Genomic DNA, 9,101 nt, shown 5'->3' with positions numbered 1-9,101 from the left:
CTGTTTCTCGAGTGAGTGTGTTCCTGTAGAGAGTCTGTTCCTGAAGAGAGTCTGTTTCTGGTGTGAGTCTGTTTCTGTATTGAGTCTGTTTCTGGAATGAGCCTGTCTTTGGAGAGATCTGAATCTGAAATGCGCCTGTGTCAGTAGTGGGTCTGTTTCTGGAGTGAGTCTGTTTCTGTCGTGAGTTTGCTTCTGGAGTGATTATTTTTATGGAGTGAGTGTTTCTGTAATGAGATTCTTTCTGGAGAGACTCTGCTGCTGGAGTGATTATGTTTGTGCAATGTTTCAAATTCTTATGTGACCATGTTTCTTGAGTGAGTTTGTTTCTGGAGAGAGTCTCTTTCCGGAGAGTGTCTGTTTCTGGAGAGAGTCTGTTTCTGGATTGAATCTGTTTCTGGAGTGATTCTGCTTCTTACGTGACAATTTTTCTTGAGTGAACTTGTTTGTGGAGATTGTCTGTTTCTCGAGTGGGTCTGTGTCTGGTGAGAGTCTGTTTCTGGAGAAAGTGTGTGTTTCTGGAGTGATTATGTTTCTGGAATTAGTCTGTTTCTGGATAGTGTCTGTTTCTGGAGAGAGTCTGTTTCTGTAGAGAGTCTGTTTCTGGAGAGATTCTGTTTCTGCAGTGAGTCTGTTTCTGGATTGAGTCTGTTTCCGGAGAGAGTCTGTCTCTGGTGTGAGTCTGTTCTTCGATTGATTCTGTTTCTGGAATATGTCCGTTTCTAGAGTGTGTCTGTTTCTGGAGAGTCTCTGTTTCTGGAGAGTCTCTGTTTCTGGAGTGAGCCTGTTTCTGGATTGAATCTGTTTCTGGAGAGAGTCTGTTTCTGGAGAGAGTCTGTTTCTGGAGAGAGTCTGTTTCTGGAGAGAGTCTGTTTCTGGAGTGTGTGTGTTTGTTGAGTGATTCTTTTTCTGGAGAGAGTCTGTTTCTGGACAGAGTCTGTGTCTGTAGAATGTCTGTTTCTGGAGTGATTCTGCTTCTTACGTGACAATGTTTGTTGAGTCCACTTGTTTGTGGATATTGTCTGTTTCTCGAGTGAGTCTGTGACTGGAGAGAGTCTGTTTCAGGAGAGAGTGTGTTTCTGGAGTGATTATATTTATGGAGTGCTTCTGATTATTACGTGACGAGGTGTCTTGAGTGAACATGTTTCTGGATTGAATCTGTTTTTGGAGAGAGTCTGTTTCTGGAGAGAGTCTGTTTCTGAAGAGAGTCTGTTTCTGGAGTGAGCCTGTTTCTGGATTGAATCTGTTTCTGGAGTGAGCCTGTTTCTGGAGTGTGTCTGTTTGTTGAGTGATTCTTTTTCTGGAGAGAGTCTGTTTCTGGACTGAGTCTGTGTCTGGAGAGTGTCTGTTTCTGGAGTGATTCCTCTTCTTACGTGACAATGTTTGTTGAGTGTACTTGTTTGTGGATATTGTCTGTTTCTCGAGTGAGTCTCTGTCTGGAGAGAGTCTGTTTCAGGAGAGAGTGTGTTTCTGGAGTGATTTTGTTTCTGGATTTAGTCTGTTTCTGGAGAGTGTCTGTTTCTGGAGAGAGTCTGTTTCCGTAGAGAGTCTGTTTCTGGAGAGATTCTGTTTCTGCGGTGAGTCTGTTTCTGGATTGAGTCTGTTTCCGGAGAGAGTCTGTTTCTGGTGTGAGTCTGTTCTTCGATTGTTTCTGTTTCTGGAATATATCCGTTTCTGGAGTGTGTCTGTTTCTGGAGTGTCTCTGTTTCTGGAGGGAGTCTCTTTCTGTTGAGAGTCTGTGTTTTGTGTGAATTTGTTTCTGGAGAGACTCTGTTTCTGGAGAGTTCATGTTTCTGGAGAGTTCCTGTTTCTGGTGTGAGCCTGTTTCTGGAATGCGTCTGTTTGTTGAGTGATTCTTTTTCTGGTGAGTGTTTGTTTCTCGGCAGTGTTTGTTTCTCATATGGGTCTGAATCTGAAGTGAGTCTGCTTCAGGAATGAGTCGTGTTCTGGAGGTATTATGTTTATGGAGTGATTCTGATTCTTACCTGACGATGTTTCTTGAGTGAAGCTGTTTATAGAGATAGTCTGTTTCCCGAGTGAGTCTGTTTCTGGAGAGTGTTTGTTTCTGAAGAGAGTCTGTTTCTGTAGAGTGTATGTTGTAGGAGTGAGTCTGTTTCTGGAGAGAGTCTGTTTCTGGAGTGATTATGTTTATGGAGTGATTCTGATTCTTACATGACGATGTTTCTTGAGTGAACCTGTTTCTGGAGATAGTCTGTTTGTCGAGTGAGTCTGTTTCTGGAGAGAGTCTGTTCCTGAAGAGAGTCTGTTTCTGGTGTGAGTCTGTTTCTGTATTGAGTCTCTTTCTGGAATGAATCTGTTTTTGGAGAGAGTCTGAATCTGAAATGCGCCTGTGTCAGTCGTGTGTCTGTTTCTGGAGTGAGTTTGTTTCTGTCGTGAGTTTGCTTCTGGAGTGATTATTTTTATGGAGTGAGTGTTTCTGGAATGAGATTCTTTCTGGAGAGACTGCTGCTGGAGTGATTATGTTTGTGGAGTGTTTCAAATTCTTATGTGACCATGTTTCATGAGTGAATTTGTTTCTGGAGAGTGTCTGTTTCCGGAGAGAGTCCGTTTCTGGATAGAGTCTGTTTCTGGAGAGAGTCTGTTTCTGGAGTGAGGCTGTTTCTGGATTGAATCTGTTTCTGGAGAGAGTCTGTTTCTGGAGAGAGTCTGTTTCTGGAGAGAGTCTGTTTATGGAGAGTTCCTGTTTCTGGATTGAGCCTGTTTCTGGAGTGTGTCTGTTTGTTGAGTGATTCTTTTTCTGCAGAGAGTCTGTTTCTGGAGAGTGTCTGTTTCTGGAGTGATTCTGCTTCTTACTTGAGAATGTTTCTTGAGTGAACTTGTTTGTGGATATTGTCTGTTTCTCGAGTGAGTCTGTTTCTGGAGAGTGTCTGTTTCTGGAGAGAGTCTGTTTCCGTAGAGAGTCTGTTTCTGGAGAGATTCTGTTTCTGCGGTGAGTCTGTTTCTGGATTGAGTCTGTTCTTCGATTGATTCTGTTTCTCGTGACAGTCTGTTTCTGGAGTGAGTGTGTTTCAGGAATGAGTCTGTTTCTGGAGTGAGTCTGTTTATGGAGTGATTATGTTTATGGAGTGATTCTGATTCTTACGTGACGATGTTTCTTGAGTGAACCTGTTTCTGGAGATAGTCTGTTTCTCGAGTGAGTGTGTTTCTGTAGAGAGTCTGTTCCTGAAGAGAGTCTGTTTCTGGTGTGAGTCTGTTTCGGTATTGAGTCCGTTTCTGGAATGAGCCTGTTTTTGGAGAGAGTCTGAATCTGAAATGCGCCTGTTTCAGTAGTGGGTCTGTTTCTGGAGTGAGTCTGTTTCTGTCGTGAGTTTGCTTCTGGAATGATTATTTTTATGGAGTGAGTGTTTCTGTAATGAGATTCTTTCTGGAGAGACTCTGCTGCTGGAGTGATTATGTTTGTGCAATGTTTCAAATTCTTATGTGACCATGTTTCTTGAGTGAATTTGTTTCTGGAGAGAGTCTGTTTCCTGAGAGTGTCTGTTTCTGGGGAGAGTCTGTTTCTGGAGACAGTCTGTTTCTGGATTAATCTTTTTCTGGAGTGATTCTGCTTCTTACATGACAATTTTTTCTTGAATGAACTTGTTTGTGGAGATTGTCTGTTTCTCGAGTGAGTCTGTTTCTGGAGAGAGTTTGTTTCTGAAGAGAGTCTGTTTCTGGTGTGAGTCTGTTCTTCGATTGATTCTGTTTCTGGAATATGTCCGATTCTGGAGTGTGTCTGTTTCTGGAGAGTCTCTGTTTCTGGAGTGAGCCTGTTTCTGGATTGAATCTGTTTTTGGAGAGAGTCTGTTTCTGGAGAGAGTCTGTTTCTGGAGAGAGTCTGTTTCTGGAGAGAGTCTGTTTCTGGAGTGAGCCTGTTTCTGGATTGAATCTATTGCTGGAGTGAGCCTGTTTCTGTAGTGTGTCTGTTTGTTGAGTGATTCTTTTTCTGGAGAGAGTCTGTTTCTGGACAGAGTCTGTGTCTGGAGAGTGTCTGTTTCTGGAGTGATTCTGCTTCTTACGTGACAATGTTTGTTGAGTGTACTTGTTTGTGGATATTGTCTGTTTCTCGAGTGAGTCTGTGTCTGGAGAGAGTCTGTTTCAGGAGAGAGTGTGTTTCAGGAGTGATTATTTTTCTGGAATTAGTCTGTTTCTGGAGAGTGTCTGTTTCTGGAGAGATTCTGTTTTTGCGGTGAGTCTGTTTCTGGATTGAGTCTGTTTCCGGAGAGAGTCTGTTTCTGGTGTGAGTCTGTTCTTCGATTGATTCTGTTTCTGGAATATATCCGTTTCTGGAGTGTGTCTGTTTCTGGAGTTTCTCTGTTTCTGGAGGGAGTCTCTTTCTGGAGAGAGTCTGTTTCTGGAGTGATTATGTTTATGGAGTGATTCTGATTCTTACATGACGATGTTTCTTGAGTGAACCTGTTTCTGGAGATAGTTTGTTTGTCGAGTGAGTCTGTTTCTGGAGAGAGTCTGTTCCTGAAGAGAGTCTGTTTCTGGTGTGAGTCTGTTTCTGTATTGAGTCTGTTTCTGGAATGAATCTGTTTTGGAGAGAGTCTGAATCTGAAATGCGCCTGTGTCAGTCGTGTGTCTGTTTCTGGAGTGAGTCTGTTTCTGTAGAGTGTATGTTGTAGGAGTGAGTCTGTTTCTGGAGAGAGTCTGTTTCTGGAGTGATTATGTTTATGGAGTGATTCTGATTCTTACATGACGATGTTTCTTGAGTGAACCTGTTTCTGGAGATAGTCTGTTTGTCGAGTGAGTCTGTTTCTGGAGAGAGTCTGTTCCTGAAGAGAGTCTGTTTCTGGTGTGAGTCTGTTTCTGTATTGAGTCTCTTTCTGGAATGAATCTGTTTTTGGAGAGAGTCTGAATCTGAAATGCGCCTGTGTCAGTCGTGTGTCTGTTTCTGGAGTGAGTTTGTTTCTGTCGTGAGTTTGCTTCTGGAGTGATTATTTTTATGGAGTGAGTGTTTCTGGAATGAGATTCTTTCTGGAGAGACTGCTGCTGGAGTGATTATGTTTGTGGAGTGTTTCAAATTCTTATGTGACCATGTTTCATGAGTGAATTTGTTTCTGGAGAGTGTCTGTTTCCGGAGAGAGTCCGTTTCTGGATAGAGTCTGTTTCTGGAGAGAGTCTGTTTCTGGAGTGAGGCTGTTTCTGGATTGAATCTGTTTCTGGAGAGAGTCTGTTTCTGGAGAGAGTCTGTTTCTGGAGAGAGTCTGTTTATGGAGAGTTCCTGTTTCTGGATTGAGCCTGTTTCTGGAGTGTGTCTGTTTGTTGAGTGATTCTTTTTCTGCAGAGAGTCTGTTTCTGGACAGAGTCTGTTTCTGGAGAGTGTCTGTTTCTGGAGTGATTCTGCTTCTTACTTGAGAATGTTTCTTGAGTGAACTTGTTTGTGGATATTGTCTGTTTCTCGAGTGAGTCTGTTTCTGGAGAGTGTCTGTTTCTGGAGAGAGTCTGTTTCCGTAGAGAGTCTGTTTCTGGAGAGATTCTGTTTCTGCGGTGAGTCTGTTTCTGGATTGAGTCTGTTCTTCGATTGATTCTGTTTCTCGTGACAGTCTGTTTCTGGAGTGAGTGTGTTTCAGGAATGAGTCTGTTTCTGGAGTGAGTCTGTTTCTGGAGTGATTATGTTTATGGAGTGATTCTGATTCTTACGTGACGATGTTTCTTGAGTGAACCTGTTTCTGGAGATAGTCTGTTTCTCGAGTGAGTGTGTTTCTGTAGAGAGTCTGTTCCTGAAGAGAGTCTGTTTCTGGTGTGAGTCTGTTTCGGTATTGAGTCCGTTTCTGGAATGAGCCTGTTTTTGGAGAGAGTCTGAATCTGAAATGCGCCTGTTTCAGTAGTGGGTCTGTTTCTGGAGTGAGTCTGTTTCTGTCGTGAGTTTGCTTCTGGAGTGATTATTTTTATGGAGTGAGTGTTTCTGTAATGAGATTCTTTCTGGAGAGACTCTGCTGCTGGAGTGATTATGTTTGTGCAATGTTTCAAATTCTTATGTGACCATGTTTCTTGAGTGAATTTGTTTCTGGAGAGAGTCTGTTTCCTGAGAGTGTCTGTTTCTGGGGAGAGTCTGTTTCTGGAGACAGTCTGTTTCTGGATTAATCTTTTTCTGGAGTGATTCTGCTTCTTACATGACAATTTTTTCTTGAATGAACTTGTTTGTGGAGATTGTCTGTTTCTCGAGTGAGTCTGTGTCTGGAGAGAGTCTGTTTCTGGAGAAAGTGTGTGTTTCTGGAGTGATTATGTTTCTGGAATTATTCTGTTTCTGGATAGTGTCTGTTTCTGGAGAGAGTCTGTTTCTGTAGAGAGTCTGTTTCTGGAGAGATTCTGTTTCTGCAGTGAGTCTGTTTCTGGATTGAGTCTGTTTCCGGAGAGAGTCTGTTTCTGGTGTGAGTCTGTTCTTCGATTGATTCTGTTTATGGAATATGTCCGTTTCTGGAATGTGTCTGTTTCTGGAGAGTCTCTGTTTCTGGAGAGTCTCTGTTTCTGGAGTGAGCCTGTTTCTGGATTGAATCTGTTTCTGGAGAGAGTCTGTTTCTGGAAAGAGTCTGTTTCTGGAGAGAGTCTGTTTCTGGAGTGAGCCTGTTTCTGGATTGAATCTATTTCTGGAGTGAGCCTGTTTCTGGAGTGTGTGTGTTTGTTGAGTGATTCTTTTTCTGGAGAGGGTCTGTTTCTGGACAGAGCCTGTGTCTGGAGAGTGTCTGTTTCTGGAGTGATTCTGCTTCTTACGTGACAATGTTTGTTGAGTGTACTTGTTTGTGGATATTGTCTGTTTCTCGAGTGAGTCTGTGTCTGGAGAGAGTCTGTATCAGTAGAGAGTTGTTTCTGAAGTGATTATGTTTCTGGAATTAGTCTGTTTCTGGAGAGTGTCTGTTTCTGGAGACAGTCTGTTTCAGTAGAGAGTCTGTTTCTGGAGAGATTCTGTTTCTGCGGTGAGTCTGTTTCTGGTGTGAGTCTGTTCTTCGATTGATTCTGTTTCTGGAATATATCCGTTTCTGGAGTGTGTCTGTTTCTGGAGTGTCTCTGCTTCTGGATGGAGTCTCTTTCTGGAGAGAGTCTGTGTTTTGAGTGAATTTGTTTCTGGAGAGACTCTGTTTCTGGAGAGTTCTTGTTTCTGGAGAGTTCCTGTTCCTGGTTTGAACCTGTTTCTGGAATGCGTCTGTTTGTTGAGTGATTCTTTTTCTGGAGAGTGTTTGTTTCTCGGCAGTGTTTGTTTCTCATATGGGTCTGAATCTGAAGTGAGTCTGCTTCAGGAATGAGTCGTGTTCTGGAGGTATTATGTTTATGGAGTGATTCTGATTCTTACCTGACGATGTTTCTTGAGTGAAGCTGTTTATAGAGATAGTGTGTTTCTCGAGTGAGTGTGTTCCTGTAGAGAGTCTGTTCCTGAAGAGAGTCTGTTTCTGGTGTTAGTCTGTTTCGGTATTGAGTCCGTTTCTGGAATGAGCCTGTTTTTGGAGAGAGTCTGAATCTGAAATGCGCCTGTTTCAGTAGTGGGTCTGTTTCTGGAGTGAGTCTGTTTCTGTCGTGAGTTTGCTTCTGGAGTGATTATTTTTATGGAGTGAGTGTTTCTGTAATGAGATTCTTTCTGGAGAGACTCTGCTGCTGGAGTGATTATGTTTGTGCAATGTTTCAAATTCTTATGTGACCATGTTTCTTGAGTGAATTTGTTTCTGGAGAGAGTCTGTTTCCTGAGAGTGTCTGTTTCTGGGGAGAGTCTGTTTCTGGAGACAGCCTGTTTCTGGATTAATCTTTTTCTGGAGTGATTCTGCTTCTTACATGACAATTTTTTCTTGAATGAACTTGTTTGTGGAGATTGTCTGTTTCTCGAGTGAGTCTGTGTCTGGAGAGAGTCTGTTTCTGGAGAAAGTGTGTGTTTCTGGAGTGATTATGTTTCTGGAATTATTCTGTTTCTGGATAGTGTCTGTTTCTGGAGAGAGTCTGTTTCTGTAGAGAGTCTGTTTCTGGAGAGATTCTGTTTCTGCAGTGAGTCTGTTTCTGGATTGAGTCTGTTTCCGGAGAGAGTCTGTTTCTGGTGTGAGTCTTTTCTTCGATTGATTCTGTTTATGGAATATGTCCGTTTCTGGAATGTGTCTGTTTCTGGAGAGTATCTGTTTCTGGAGAGTCTCTGTTTCTGGAGTGAGCCTGTTTCTGGATTGAATCTGTTTCTGGAGAGAGTCTGTTTCTGGAAAGAGTCTGTTTCTGGAGAGAGTCCGTTTCTGGAGTGAGCCTGTTTCTGGATTGAATCTATTTCTGGAGTGAGCCTGTTTCTGGAGTGTGTGTGTTTGTTGAGTGATTCTTTTTCTGGAGAGGGTCTGTTTCTGGACAGAGCCTGTGTCTGTAGAGTGTCTGTTTCTGGAGTGATTCTGCTTCTTACGTGACAATGTTTGTTGAGTGTACTTGTTTGTGGATATTGTCTGTTTCTCGAGTGAGTCTGTGTCTGGAGAGAGTCTGTATCAGGAGAGAGTTGTTTCTGAAGTGATTATGTTTCTGGAATTAGTCTGTTTCTGGAGAGTGTCTGTTTCTGGAGAGAGTCTGTTTCAGTAGAGAGTCTGTTTCTGGAGAGATTCTGTTTCTGCGGTGAGTCTGTTTCTGGTGTGAGTCTGTTCTTCGATTGATTCTGTTTCTGGAATATATCCGTTTCTGGAGTGTGTCTGTTTCTGGAGTGTCTCTGTTTCTGGATGGAGTCTCTTTCTGGAGAGAGTCGTGTTTTGAGTGAATTTGTTTCTGGAGAGACTCTGTTTCTGGAGAGTTCTTGTTTCTGGAGAGTTCCTGTTCCTGGTTTGAGCCTGTTTCTGGAATGCGTCTGTTTGTTGAGTGATTCTTTTTCTGGAGAGTGTTTGTTTCTCGGCAGTGTCTGTTTCTCATATGGGTCTGAATCTGAAGTGAGTCTGCTTCAGGAATGAGTCGTGTTCTGGAGGTATTATGTTTATGGAGTGATTCTGATTCTTACCTGACGATGTTTCTGGAGTGTGTCTGTTTGTTGAGTGATTCTTTTTCTGCAGGGAGTCTGTTTCTGGACAGAGTCTGTTTCTGGAGAGTGTCTGTTTCTGGAGTGATTCTGCTTCTTACTTGACAATGTTTCTTGAGTGAACTTGTTTGTGGATATTGTCTGT

The sequence above is a fragment of the Narcine bancroftii genome (assembly GCF_036971445.1).
Source record: "Narcine bancroftii isolate sNarBan1 chromosome 8 unlocalized genomic scaffold, sNarBan1.hap1 SUPER_8_unloc_3, whole genome shotgun sequence".
Classification (NCBI taxonomy): domain Eukaryota; kingdom Metazoa; phylum Chordata; class Chondrichthyes; order Torpediniformes; family Narcinidae; genus Narcine; species Narcine bancroftii.
This window is presented reverse-complemented; position numbering follows the sequence as displayed.